At 41.7% G+C, this 15692-nt stretch overlaps 1 pseudogene; it reads left to right on the forward strand.

The window, feature by feature from the left end:
• Positions 1–235: 235 nt before the first annotated feature.
• The window catches only part of LOC133648150 (equilibrative nucleobase transporter 1-like), a 65354-nt pseudogene continuing 49897 nt past the window's right edge, over positions 236–15692 (forward strand).

Here is a 15692-nt window from a genome sequence, read left to right on the forward strand (position 1 = left end):
GAGTGCGATACAGTAGCGCAGAGACCTGAGAGGATCCGGCGATATTTGCGTAAGTAGGAAAGACCTTGGTAGTTTAATTTATGTGTTAGATAGAAAATCAATTGCTTATATTACTCTTCTTTTTTGGCAGATCAACTGGTGTGTGTGTGTGCGGTAGAGGGTTACACAAACTGGGACAATGTTGAATTGGCCAACATGTTTGGGGGTGCGAAGAGGCCTCTCCATGTTGACGGGCATGGTGGAGTGTTTGTGTTTTGCAGGGATCCTCTTTGGCTGGGCCTCACTAGTTTTCATCTTGAAGACGCAGGGCTTCTTCAGCTCTTTCTGTGTCAACGCCACAGGAATAAACGGCTCGCAGGTCTTAGGTATGTTTGAAAACAAATGTGAACGAGACACACCCGTGTCTACCCCAATGTGTTTGTGTGTGTGTCAGACTGCAGGGGGACAGGATGAACAGTTCTCGCTGGTCTTCACCATTGCGTCCTTCCTGGCCAATTTTGTCTCTCTCTTCAACGGGTTCATCTTCGATCGCTTTGGAACAACAGTGGCTGGAGTCTATGCAATGTAAGTGCACCTTGATCATCGCTTAGCCGGGGACGTGTGGTCAGGGTGGGCCAGGGGTCGACAACCCGAAATGTTGAAGGAGCCATATTGAACCAGAAATACAAAAAAACACATCTGTCTGGAGCCACAAAAATATTAAAAGTCTTATATAAGTGTTATAATGAAGGCAACACATGATGTGTCTATATTAGCTATATTAGCCTACTATAAAAATGACTTTAAAAGTCTTATATATGTTTCATAATGAAGGCAACACGTGATGTAAGTGTCTATATTAGCCTACTATCAAAATGACTTTAAAAGTCTTATATTAGTGTTATAATGAAGGCAACATGTGATGTAAGTGTCTATATTAGCCTACTATCAAAATGACTTTAAAAGTCTTATATTAGTGTTATAATGAAGGCAACACGTGATGTGTCTATATTAGCCCACTATCAAAATGACTTTAAAAGTCTTATATTAGTGTTATAATGAAGGCAACGTGTGATGTAAGTGTCTATATTAGCCTACTATCAAAATGACTTTAAAAGTCTTATATTAGTGTTATAATGAAGGCAATGCGGGATGTAAGTGTCTATATTAGCTATAATAGCCTACTATCAAACTGACTTTAAAAGTCTTACATAAGTCTTATAATGAAGGCAACACATGATGTAAGTGTCTATATTAGCTATATTAGCCTACTATCAAAATGACTTTAAAAGTCTTATATAAGTGTTATAATGAAGGCAACACGTGATGTAAGTGTCTATATTAACCTACTATCAAAATGACTTTAAAAGTCTTATATTAGTGTTATAATGAAGGCAACGCGTGATGTAAGTGTCTATATTAGCTATAATAGCCTACTATCAAACTGACTTTAAAAGTCTTACATAAGTCTTATAATGAAGGCAACACATGATGTAAGTGTCTATATTAGCTATATTAGCCTATTATCAAAATGACTTTAAAAGTCTTATATACGTTTTATAATGAAGGCAACACGTGATGTAAGTGTCTATATTAGCCTACTATCAAAATGACTTTAAAAACCTTATAGAAGTGTTATAATGAAGGCAACACATGATGTAAGTGTCTGTATTAGCTATATTAGCCTACTATCAAAATGACTTTAAAAGTCTTATATAAGTGTTATAATGAAGGCAACATATGATGTCCATCCATCCATCCATCTTCCTCCGCTTATCCGAGGTCGGGTCGCGGGGGCAGCAGCCTAAGCAGGGAAGCCCAGACTTCCCTCTCCCCAGCCACTTGGTCCAGCTCTTCCCGGGGGATCCCGAGGCGTTCCCAGGCCAGCCGGGAGACATAGTCTTCCCAACGTGTCCTGGGTCTTCCCCGTGGCCTCTTACCGGTCGGACGTGCCCTAAACACCTCCCTAGGGAGGCGTTCGGGTGGCATCCTGACCAGATGCCCGAACCACCTCATCTGGCTCCTCTCCATGTGGAGGAGCAGCGGCTTTACTTTGAGCTCCCCCCGGATGACAGAGCTTCTCACCCTATCTCTAAGGGAGAGACCCGCCACCCGGCGGAGGAAACTCATTTCGGCCGCTTGTACCCGTGATCGGTCATAACCCAAAGCTCATGACCATAGGTGAGGCTGGGAACGTAGATCGACCGGTAGATTGAGAGCTTTGCCTTGCGGCTCAGCTCCTTCTTCACCACAACAGATCGATACAGCGTCTGCATTACCCCCCCCCCCCCCCCCCCCCCCCCCCCCCCCCCCCCCCCCCCCCCCCCCCCCCCCCCCCCCCCCCCCCCCCCCCCCCCCCCCCCCCCCCCCCCCCTCTCCCAAAACTTGAACACCTCCACTTGGGGCAAGATCTCCTCCCCAACCCGGAGATGGCACTCCACCCTTTTCCAGGCGAGAACCATGGACTCGGACTTAGAGGTGCTGATTCTCATCCCAGTCGCTTCACACTCTGCTGCGAACCGATCCAGTGAAAGCTGAAGATCCTGGCCAGATGAAGCCATCAGGACCACATCATCTGCAAAAAGCAGAGACCTAATCCTGCAGCCACCAAACCGGATCCCCTCAACGCCTTGACTGCGCCTAGAAATTCTGTCCATAAAAGTTATGAACAGAATGGGTGACAAAGGGCAGCCTTGGCGGAGTCCAACCCTCACTGGAAACGTGTCCGACTTACTGCCGGCAATGCGGACCAAGCTCTGACGCTGATCATACAGGGAGCGGACCGCCACAATCAGACAGTCCGATACCCCATACTCTCTGAGCACTCCCCACAGGACTTCCCGAGGGACACGGTCGAATGCCTTCTCCAAGTCCACAAAACACATGTAGACTGGTTGGGCAAACTCCCATGCACCCTCAAGGACCCTGCCGAGAGTATAGAGCTGGCCCACAGTTCCACGACCAGGACGAAAACCACACTGTTCCTCCTGAATCCGAGGTTCGATTATCCGGCGTAGCCTCCTCTCCAGCACACCTGAATAGACCTTACCGGGAATGCTGAGGAGTGTGATCCCACGATAGTTAGAACACACCCTCCGGTTCCCCTTCTTAAAGAGAGGAACCACCACCCCGGTCTGCCAATCCAGAGGTACCGCCCCCGATGTCCACGCGATGCTGCAGAGTCTTGTCAACCAAGACCAATATAGACACTTACATATGATGTAAGTGTCTATATTACCTATATTAGCCTACTATCAAAATGACTTTAAAAACCTTATAGAAGTGTTATAACGAAGGCAACACATGATGTAAGTGTCGATATTAGCCTACTATCAAAATGAATTTAAAAGTCTTATATAAGTGTTATAATGTGGACAAAATGAGACAAAGAATGAGTGGCATAAAACGTCAGACAAAGTCATACATGTCAACAAACTGTTGCGTCACAGTCCACACAACTACGGCGAGTTCAAGGACCGCCGAAACTAGTAGGACAAATAAACGCTTGCCAAATACTCTCACCAGTGAAGCATTAACACAAACATATTAAATTGCGGTCTTTCTATCAATTAGGAAGGTTTGTGTCACGTTTGTCTTCCTACAGAATAATAATAATAATAATAGTAGATTTTATTTGTAAAAGCACTTCACGTTGAGCAAACAACCTCAAAGCGCTACAGTGCATTAAAAAATAATTAAAATAAAATAAAAACTAGAACAGTCTAATAGCTAGAACTAGCATGCATATATCTAAAAAAAAAAAAAGGCTTTTTTTTAAAAAAGAAGGGTTTTTAAGCCTTTTTTAAAAGCATCCACAGTCTGTGGTGCCCTCAGGTGGTCAGGGAGAGCGTTCCACAGACCGGGAGCGGCGGAGCAGAAAGCCCGGTCTCCCATAGTTCGGAGCTTTGTCCTCGGAGTTTGGAGGAGGTTAGCCTGTCTCGTGTGGAGGATTTGGGGGTGAGCAGTTCTTTGATGTAGAGGGGGGCATTTCCATGGAGGCACTGGTGAGTTAGTAGGGAGACTTTGTATTCAATCCTGAGTGGAACAGGAAGCCAGTGAAGGGATTTGAGAACTGGTGTGATGTGGTCGTATTTCCGCACTCTCATCAGGATCCTAGCAGCACTATTTATTGATTTATTTTTATAAAAAAACAATATTAAAACGAAAAATATATTCCCCCCACTCCCCCCCATCTTTTTCCATTTTCATACATTTTTGAGAAAGCTCCAGGGAGCCACTAGGGCGGCATCAAAGAGCCACAGGGCTCCAGTTGGACCCCCGGGGTAGGCAGATGAGTTAGAGCAGGGGTGTCAAACTGGTTTCATTGGGGGCCACATGGCAGTTATGGCGGCCCTCTGAGGGCCACTTGTAACAGTGAATAATGTATACATTTTATATTACACAATTATTTATGATTAGATATTTTAACGTACACTGTAAGAAAGACATGTCGATTTTAGAGTAAAGTTTAGCTGACGAAATTTTACCATAAAAATGTACCACGTTTTTTTTACAATGTATACTGTAAATGTAAATGGGAAAACAGTACCGCTGTTTTACTGCAAAATCTGTGGTTTTTACGTTGTATTACTGTAAATGCCCCCCCTCCACGAAGGAGAGGGGGGCAGAGCAGAAAAGAAACGGCAGATCAACTGGTCTAAAATGGGGATCTATTTAAAGGCTAGAGCATTATATATATATATATATATATATATATATATATATATATATATATATATATATATATATATATATATATATATATATATATATATATATAGAAAAACCCAGACACCATCTTTGTAGTAATTTTTCTCCTGCGTGGACTTCCGTCTTCCTTTACAATGAGTGAAGCTGCACGAAACCTTGTGTCTGCAATTGTAAATAATTTAGTTTTTAAGTTTTGTGTTTCTTGTAGAATCTATATAAAGTAATATACATTAGCCTATTGTTAAAATAATGAAAAAAACATCATTACATATATTTGTTTTATTGTATTGTTACATTAATAGCTGTTGTATTATTATAGGATGGCTTGTTAAACATTTGATAGGATTTTCAGAGGGAGGAAAAACCAAGACATTTAATATAAAATGTAAAATGAATAAGCTTCAGCATCTGAGTCACAACAGAGTGACAGACCGATTTGCCACCCTTAAAAACGGCATTCTTTGATGCTTCCATCCACCAGGTAATTGTTTCTTGTTGATGCTGTAAACAAAATGCCACTGTGCAAACCCATGTTTGTTATTGTACTGAACACAGATTGAAAATAAACCGACTGAAATAATAATAATAACAATGAATAATTTATAAGTATTTGTTAGCCGTTTGTGAAGTTTTGTGCTTGTGCGCTACGTTCGCTCGCATCCTGTGTATCTCCTGGGGGCTAAGCCCCCCCCTGTCCTTAAAAGCTAGTGACGCCCCTGGGCTAGAGTATACAAATGAGTTTTAAGATGGGACTTAAATGCTTCTACTGAGGTAGCATCTCTAACTGTTACCAGTAGAACATTCCAGAGTACTGGAGCCCCAATAGAAAACGCTCTATAGCCCGCAGACTTTTTTTTTGGCTCTGGGAATCACTAATGAGCCGGACTTCTTTGAATGCAGAATTATTGCCGGGACATACGGTACAATACAATCAGCAAGATAGGATGGAGCTAGACCGTGCAGTATTTTATACCTAAGTAGTAAAACCTTAAAGTCACATCTAAGTGCACAGGAAGCCAGTGCAAGTGAGCCAGTATAGGTATATTTGTATATAAGGTATATACAGTATAGGTGTATGTATATAGGTATATATGTATATAAGGTATATACAGTAAAGGCGTAATATGATTAAACTTTTTTGTTCTTGTCAAAAGTCTAGCAGCCGCATTTTGTACCAACTGTAATCTTTTAATGCTAGACATAGGGAGACCCGAAAATAATACGTTACAGTAATGGAGACGAGACGTAACAAACGCATGAATAATGATCTCAGCGTCGCTAGTGGACAAAATAAAAAGGAATTTTAGCGATATTGCGGAGATGAAAGAAGGCCGTTTTAGTAACACTCTTGATGTGTCAAGAGTGTCAGTGGAGCCTGTCTTCTGTCATCCAGACTAGCATTCTTAACAAAGGCATCTTTCAGAAGCTCTGCTTTATCTTTAGGTTCATTGGCCGTTACTTGATGGAAGATTGTGTCTCAGATGCCTTAGCTTACAGTGTCAGTGGAGCCTGTCTTCTGTCATCCAGACGAGCATTCTTAACAAAGGCATTTTTCAGAAGCTCTGCTTTATCTTTAGGTTCATTGGCCGTTCATTGCCCGTTACTTGATGGAAGATTGTGTCTCAAATGCCTCAGCTTACAGGGTCAGTGGAGCCTGTCTTCTGTCATCCAGACTAGCATTCTTAACAAAGGCATTTTTCAGAAGCTCTGCTTTGTCTTTAGGTTCATTGGCCGTTCATTGGCCGTTATCTGTCTTCATACATATATATATTTATATATACCTCCAGAGAGTAAGGCGGGTCCTGAAAATTCAGCTGAATGGTAAGAAAAAAGTCTGCGGCATCAACATGTACGCACTACCAGTCATCAGATAACCCGCTGGTATCATAAACTGGCCAAAGGAGGAGATAGAAGCCACATATATCAAGACAAGAAAGCTCCTTACCATGCACGGAGGGTTCCACCCCACGTCCAGCACCCTGAGGCTATACACTAAGCGAAAAGTGGGAGGCCGAGGGCTAGTGAACGTCAAGGCCACAGTCCACGATGAAACAACGAAAATTCGAGAATATATCGAAAAAATGGCCCCGAAAGATGAACTGCTAAGTGAATGTCTCAGGCAGCAGAACCCTGGTGAGAGTGCAGAGGAGGAGGTGGAGCAGACAACCAGGACGGACAAGTCCCTACATGGCATGTACCACCGTCAGATAGAGTAAGTGGCTGATATCAAGAAATCCTACCAGTGGCTGGAAAATGCAGGACTGGCAGACAGCACAGAGGCACTAATCATGGCAGCACAAGAACGGGCCATAAGCACAAGAGCCATAGAGGCCAGGATCTACCAGAGTAGATCAGACCCAAGATATAGACTATGCAAAGACGCAGGCTGTAAGATGCTAGCTGGATCATGGAGAGGCACAACCAAGTGGCTGGGATAGTATACAAATCCCAATGGGCCATACCACAGGAGGTGGCTGAGAACAACAGGGCCAAGGTTCTGTGGGACTTCAGCTTCCAGACTGACAAACAGCTTCTGGCCAACCAACCAGAAACATAGTGGTGTTGGACAAAGAGCAGAAAAGGGTGGTGGTGTTAGATGTGGCAATCCCAGCTGACGCCAACCTCAGGAAGAAGGAACACGAGAAACTTGAGAAAGTACCAAGGGTTGAAAGAGCAGCTGGAACGGATGTGGAAGGTCAAGGCTAGCGTGGTACACCGTGGTGGTGGGGGCGCTCGGAGCAGTAACCCCCAAACAACATATGAAGCCTCAGTCCAGAAGAGCGCCACACAAGGTTGCAACATTGTTTGTCAACACTGTCTGCTCTCATTTTCTCGCACATTTGACCCTCTGATGTTCTGTGTACCTACACTCTGTCCTCCTCCTGTCTAGGCCTGCTGTGTGTGTGTGTGTGCGTGTTTGTGTGTGTGTGTGTGTGTGTGTGTGTGTGTGGTACAGAACATCAATTTCCACTCTTCTATTAGCCCCGGGTCCAGTGGACCCGGACATCTTATACGTAATAGAAATGTGTAGGAGGGGTGTATGGTGTGTGGTCATTAAATATGTATTCTGATATATGTTCTTCACGGAAAATGAGCCAAAGTCAGTGAGTCTCAGTTTGAAAAATTAATTAATTGTATCATTTTTCTTTTAATAAAAAATGAAAACGGGTCCCAATCGTTAGGCACTGATACAACCTGAGCCCTTTTCCTTTCTGGCAGTACTGTGTTGCTAGTTATATGTTATATTGTGGAGTTTGTAAACAACGAGACAGGAGACGTGAGCGTAGTCGAGGAAGTTTACTAGCTCCAACCTAGCATGTCATACATTCGACAACAACAACGACCTCTCAACCCGGAAGCGGAAGTTCCCGACTCCCGCTCCGCTTCTTCTCTTAAAGCTACAGTGTCCTCTTAGGTGAATGTCTCTCATTATATGGTTTGGGTCACCACAATATGTTATATGTTACATGTTACATGTTACATGTTACATGTTATATGTTATATGTTACATGTCATATGTTATATGTTATATGTTAGAAAGAATAGGGGAAGGCTCTGGAGCATAGCTCTTCAAGACTAAGGCTGAGATGCCATCTGCGCCACTTGTTCTTGTTGTATCAAGTTTCTTGATGACAATCTTGGACCAGAATTTGATGGAAGATTGTGTCTCAGATGTCTTAGCTTACAGTGTCAGTGAGCCTGTCTTCTGTCATCTAGACTAGCATTCTTAACAAAAGCATTCTTCAGAGGCTCTGCTTTATATTTAGGTTCATCGGCCGTTCATTGGCAGGTATCTGTCTTCATACATATATATGCATATATATATATATATATATATATATATATATATATATATATATATATATATATATATATATATATATATATATATATATATATATATACACAGTATATACATATACAATGATTTGCAAAACCTTTTCAACTTAAGTCAATTGAATAAACTGCAAAGACAAGATATTTAATGTTCACACTGAGAAACTAGTTGTTTTTTTTTGAAAATAACCATTAACTTAGAATTTAATGGCAGCAACACATTGCAAAAAAGGCATTTTTACCACTGTGTTACATGGCCTTTCCTTTTAACAACACTCAGTAAAGGTTTGGGAACTGAGGAGACACGTTTTTGAAGTGGAATTCTTTCCCATTCTTGCTTGATGTACAGCTTAAGTTGTTGTGGTATTTCAGGCTTCATAATGCGAGATTGGTCTCATAATGGGAGACAGGTCTGGACTACAGGCAGGCCAGTCTAGTACCCGCACTCTTTTACCATGAAGCCTTGCTGTTGTAACATGTGACTTCAATCAATCAATGTTTATTTACATAGCCCTAAATCACAAGTGTCTCAAAGGGCTGACTTGGCATTGTCTTGCTGAAATAAGCAGGGGCGTCCATGATAACGTTGCTTGGATGGCCACATATGTTGCTCCAAAACCTGTATGTACCTTTCAGCATTAATGGCGCCTTCCCAGATGTGTAAGTTACCCATGTCTTGGGCACTAATACACCCCCATACCATCACACATGCTGGCTTTTCAACTTTGCGCCTATAACAATCCGGATGGTTCTTTTCCTCTTTGGTCCGGAGGACACGACGTCCACAGTTTCCAAAAAAAATGTGAAATGTGGACTCGTCAGACCACAGAACAATTTTCCACTTTGCATCAGTCCATCTTAGATGAGCTCGGGTCCAGCGAAGCCGGCGGCGTTTCTGGGTGTTGTTGATAAATGACTTTGGCTTTGCAGGGTAGAGTTTTAACTTGCACTTACAGATGTAGCGACCAACTGTAGTTACTGACAGTGGTTTTCTGAAGTGTTCCTGAGCCCGTGTGGTGATATCCTTTACACACCGATGTCGGTTTTTGATGCAGTACCGCCTGAGGGACCGAAGGTCTGTAATATCATGGCTTACGTGCAGTGATTTCTCCAGATTCTCTGAACCTTTTGATGATATTACGGAGCGTAGATGGTGAAATCCCTAAATTCCTGGTTGAGAAATGTTGTTCTTAAACAATTTGCTCAGGCATTTGTTGACAAAGTAGTGACCCTCGCCCCGTCCTTGTTTGTGTATGACTGAGCATTTCATGGACGCTGCTTTTATACCCAATCATGGCACCCACCTGTTCCCAATTAGCCTGTTCACCTGTGGGAGTGTTTGATGAGCGTTCCTCAACTTTCTCAGTCTTTTTTGCCACTCGTGCCAGCTTTTTTCGAAACATGTCGCAGGCATCAAATTCCAAATGAGCTAATATTGCCTCGGGGGTGCTGCCGGCCGTGAGTTTGAGACCCCTGCTCTATCTACTAAATGTGAGGCTAACATGCAGGAGTAAAACATGGCTGTTTTACACTTCACCTGCTTCAAAAGAATATAAATACTCCAATCATTATCAGTCTAAATGTGTTGTAATACCATGCATGAAATGTCTTTTAGATGCCTTCACCTCATGGGTACCTTGATGATTGCCTTCTCCACTTCGGGTAAATGATATAGACTTTCCTATGCCTAATATCTATAATAAAAATAGCCAGTATATTGAAATAAGGCTGAGATCTGGTCTATGCTGTTTCGTTTCCCTTCAGCTCGAGCCAGTCTGCTTTATCCAGCTCTTTCCTTTATAGCTGTGGGTGGCAGTATGTTGCTCCTCACCAACTTCCAGGTAGGTGTCACAAACTATATATTTGCTCATTGATATGATATACATTTCTATGTTTTGTTTGAATTTAGTATTTCTTGAAATAATGATTCAGCAAAACGTCCAACGTTGAACGCCTCAAACGTGGAGGTTGGACTAAAACGATGTGGTAAAAAATACACCTTGTGAGATTTCAGCAACTGATGAATGTTGAGACCTCAGCTCAGTGAGCATGACCATATAATAACCATAGAGTCGGGTCGTCCAGGTACCAACATGTGTGTATCGGTACCAATATGTTTTTTGATATTTTTCAAAATAAAAGTGACCACAAATTAGGTCATTATTGGCTTTATTTTGATAAAAAATCTTAAATTTTAAATATTTTATCATAAAAATAATGCAATTTAAAAAAAATATATTTTAAATAATAGAAATGCACAGTTGTAAAGTAACCTTTTAAAAAAATATAAAAAGTAACTTTTTTAAAAATACATATATTTTTTAATAAAAATTAAACTATCGATTTAAATATAAACATTTAAATATTTTATCATAAAAAGAATGCAATATATTTTTTAAATATTTTAAATAATATAAATGCACATTTGTAAAGTAACATTTTAAAAAATATATAAAAAGTAACCTTTTCAAAAATACATATATTTTTTAGTAAAAATTAAACTATTAATTTAAATAAAAACATTTAAATATTTTATGATAAAAATAATGCAATATATATATATATATATATATATATATATATATATATATATATATATATATATATATATATATATATATATATATATATTTTTTTTTTTAATATAATAAATGCACATTCATAAAGTAACCTTTTAAAAATATATAAAAAGTAACCTTTTAAAAATACATATATTTTTTTTATCGAAATTAAACTATTGACTTAAATGTAAACATTTAAATATTTTATCATAAAAATAATGCAATTTTTTAAAATACATTTTAAATAATAGAACTCCACATTTGTAAAGTAAACTTTTAAAAATAGATTTAAAAAATAACCTTTTAAAAAATGCATATATTTTTTAATCAAAATTAGTCTATTGATTTAAATGTAAACATTGAAATGTTTTATCATAAAAATAATGCATTTTTTAAAAAATATATAAAAAGTAACCTTTTAAAAAATACATATATTTTTTAATCAAAATTAAACTGTTGTTTTAAATGTAAACAATTAAATATTTTTTCATAAAAATAATGCTATTTTTTAAAAATATTATAAATAATAGAAATGCACATTTGTAGAGTAACTTTTTCAAAATATATAAAAAGGTAACCTTTTAAAAAATACATATATTTTTTAAATCAAAATTAAACTGTTGATTTAAATGTAAACATTGAAATATTTTATCATAAAAATAATGCAATATACATTTTTTTGTTTTAATATTTTAAAGGCATTAAACACATTGGGCTTTTCTTATTGCACTCAAAGAACAATTTAAAAATGTACATATAGCCTGCCAAAATGTAGAATGGGGTTAGTGTCACATATGCATGTACACTAGATGGCAGTGTTGCCCTGTTTGAGAGTGTCACAACATTGATGTTTACGGCAGACGACTTGCTTTACGGTAGGACAAAAACGTGTCTGTTGTTGTTGTGTGATGTTGCCGCACTGAGTGGACGTTCATGAAAACTGCCTACAATAAACCCACCTAAAGAAACAAAGAACTAACCCTCGATCATTCACATGGTGTCAGAAGTGGTCCGTGAGTCACGAAGTTCAATTTAAGACGGAAATAGACGATATGGCGAAGTTTAATCCCCCAGCGAGTTTTGCCTTTGACAAGCCGACGGAATGGCTCGACTGGAGACAGCGCTTTGAGCGATACAGACTCGCAACGAAACTCAACAATGAGGATGGTGACGTGCAGGTGAGCTGCCTGATTTATGCAATGGGCAACGAAGCAGAAAATATATATGAATCGTTCACCTTTGCTGAAGACGGACATAGAAACAACTTTGACCGCGTGGTGAAAAAGTTCGACGAGTATTTTTTCCCGAGGAGGAATATTATCCATGAGAGAGCATTTTTTCACCAGCGTGTCCAGCGGCCTGGGGAGAAGGCAGAGTGTTTTATCAGATCCCTGTACGATCTGTCAGAGCACTGTGAGTTCGGTGCCTGCCGGGATGAAAATATCCGCGACCGTATTGTTGTCGGGATAATTGACAAGGAGCTCTCACGCAGGCTACAGCTAATGGCGGACCTAACGGTCAGAGGAGGTTGCGGCTCAAGTAAACCTGCAGGGAGACAAGATGGGATCAGTACAGGAGGTGCGTTACAAACAACAACATCATTGGAAACAACAACAAGGCAAGACAAAAGACAGAAAATGGGGGAGTGAAAATAAATGTGGAAAATGCGGGAAAGCTGAGCATGGCAGAGAGGGAAAATGCCCTGCAAGAAAAGCTACTTGCCATAACTGCCAAAAAATCGGACATTGGGCCAGATTGTGTCGCAACAGCAACAAGTCAGTGAATGAAGTCACAGAAAGTGGGCATGTTGAACAGACATCCTATTTCTTAGGTTCAGTGTGCTGTGGAGATGAGAAAGAACAGTGGACTGTTCAACTACAGGTGGATTCCATCCCAATGGAATTTAAAATTGACACAGGAGCTGATGTCAGTGTATTAAGTGAGGATGCGTTTCACACACTCACCCCACTGAGAGCCCTGGAACCTGCTGACATTCCTCTGGACAGCCCAGGAGGTGAACTGTTGTGTCTGGGCCGATTTAAAGCAACAGTTAGCTACAAAGGGAAGGATTACCCCTTTAAAGCATACGTGGTGCGCGGCAGTAGTGTCAACAATCTACTCAGCCGGTCCCTTTCAGTAAGAATGAACTTGGTGCGACGAGTCGACGAAGTGACACACACCACCACAGGACATCAGCAAGCTTACGGTGAGCATGGCACACTAAACACTGAACCAGTTAGAATACAGCTGAAAGATGGTGCCCAACCGTATGCTGTTCATTCCGCACGACGTGTGCCCTTCCCAATATTACAAAAAGTCAAAGATGAACTACACAGGATGGAGTATAACGGCATCATAGAGCCAGTAACACAGCCAACTGAATGGTGTGCACCAATGGTACCTGTTCTGAAGAAGAACACTGGCAAAGCCAGGATATGTGTGGACTTGAAACGGCTTAACGATTCAGTCAAAAGAGAGCGTTATATTTTACCTACCTCGGATGAGATCACGGCCAAGCTCAGTGGAGCAACGGTGTTCTCCTCTCTTGATGCTGCGAGTGGGTTCTGGCAGATCCCGCTGCACTCAGACAGCTGCAAGCTAACAACTTTTATTACACCGTTTGGCAGATACTGTTTTAAGAGATTACCATTCGGGATCACAAGTGCACCGGAAATCTTCCAGAGAAAAATGCTGGAGACGCTGCAAGGGCTGGAAGGTGTTGAAGTTTTTATGGACGACATCCTGGTCTATGGGACCTCGATGGAACAGCATGACATTAGACTTGAAAAGGTACTTCAACGTGTTGAATCAGCAGGCCTGAAGCTCAATAAAGACAAATGCTCCCTCAGACAAAGCCAACTACGTTTTTTGGGACACCTCATCGATCAGTCAGGGGTCAGACCCGACCCTGACAAAGTTGAGGCCATTCGACAGCTGGCCCCACCAAGAAATGTCCAGGAGCTTAAAAGAGTTCTGGGCATGGTGAACTACCTGGGGAGGTATGTTCCTAGCCTATCTACAATAGGTCAACCATTATATGAGCTTTTGAAAAGCAGGAACATCTGGACCTAGAGCCACACACAGCAGGCAGCATTTGAGAACATTAAGGAGATGCTGACCACAGCACCGGTTCTTTCCTTCTACGATGTTGCTAAGCCCACAGCTGTGTCCGCCGACGCCAGTAGTTATGGCCTGGGGGGCGTACTGCTCCAACTCCATGGAGAGGAGTGGAAGCCACTAGCCTACTGCTCCAGACGTCTCACTGAAGCCGAAACACGTTACGCCCAGATCGAGAAAGAGTGTCTGGCTGGTGTATGGGCCTGTGAAAAATTTGACAAGTATGTTTGCGGCTTGGATCAGTTCAGGCTTGAGACCGATCACAAACCATTAGTACAGCTTGTCAACAATAGAAGTCTGGACAATGTTCCTTTAAGATGTCAGCGGTTACTGATGAGACTCCTGAGGTACAAACCGGTAGCAGAATATGTGCCAGGGAAAACTCTTGTAGTTGCAGATGCCCTGTCTCGTAGCCCACAAACGCACACAAAAGGAGAGACTGACACTCAGGATGATGTGGCGTACTACGTAGCCACAGTGATGCCGGGCATCCCAGCATCTCCAACCAGAATGGAGAGCATCAGGACAGCAACAATGGCCGACAGCCAGCTACAGGCTGTCATCAAACTAATCAGGTCAGGATGGCCAGAACACATTGCTAATGTCCCACCGTGTGCCAGAGACTTTCTAAAAGTGAAAAATGAACTATCAGAAGCTGATGGCTTGGTCACACGAGGAAACAGAATTGTTATTCCAAAGTTATTAAGAGCAGATATTTTGCAGAAAATACACGATGGACATCAAGGGCTCACAAAGTGCAGAGAAAGGGCCAAAACATCGGTTTGGTGGCCAGGACTCTCTGTAGGACTTAAGAACATTGTAGAGTCGTGCAGGACCTGTCAGGAGCAGAAGCGAGCTCAGCAGAAGGAGCCACTCATCTCCACACCCCTGCCAGACCGTCCATGGAAACGAATAGCTCTTGACCTTTGCGAACACAACAAGCACGATTATCTGGTGATATCTGATTACTATTCACGGTACCTGGAAATCCTGCATCTACCATCAACAACCAGCGCTCAGGTTATTCAGAGACTGAAAGCAACCTTCGCTAGGTTTGGTATCCCGGACGAGGTGGTGAGTGACAACGGACCTCAATTTTCCAGTGCGGAATTCCAGGAGGTGGCGCGACAACTGGACTTCAGACACATTACGTCTAGTCCTCACCACCCTCAAGGAAACGGACATGCAGAAAGAGCAGTGCAGACAGCAAAGAGAATCCTCCGACGGGACGATCCACTGATAGCTCTCATGTGCTATCGTTCGACTCCCTGCACTACCACAGGAGTTAGCCCAGCAGAACTGCTGATGGGGAGGAAGATCCGAACAACCCTCCCTACGCTCGAGAAAAATCTGCAACCTAAATGGCCCAACAGAAAGACTGTCAAGCAAAAGGATGCTAAAGAGAAGACTAAACAAGCCTTCTATTACAATCGCCGTCATGGTGCCAGACATCTTCCTGCTCTACAGCCGGGAGATAATGTCTACATC

This window comes from Entelurus aequoreus, linkage group LG04, assembly GCF_033978785.1.
Source record: "Entelurus aequoreus isolate RoL-2023_Sb linkage group LG04, RoL_Eaeq_v1.1, whole genome shotgun sequence".
Classification (NCBI taxonomy): domain Eukaryota; kingdom Metazoa; phylum Chordata; class Actinopteri; order Syngnathiformes; family Syngnathidae; genus Entelurus; species Entelurus aequoreus.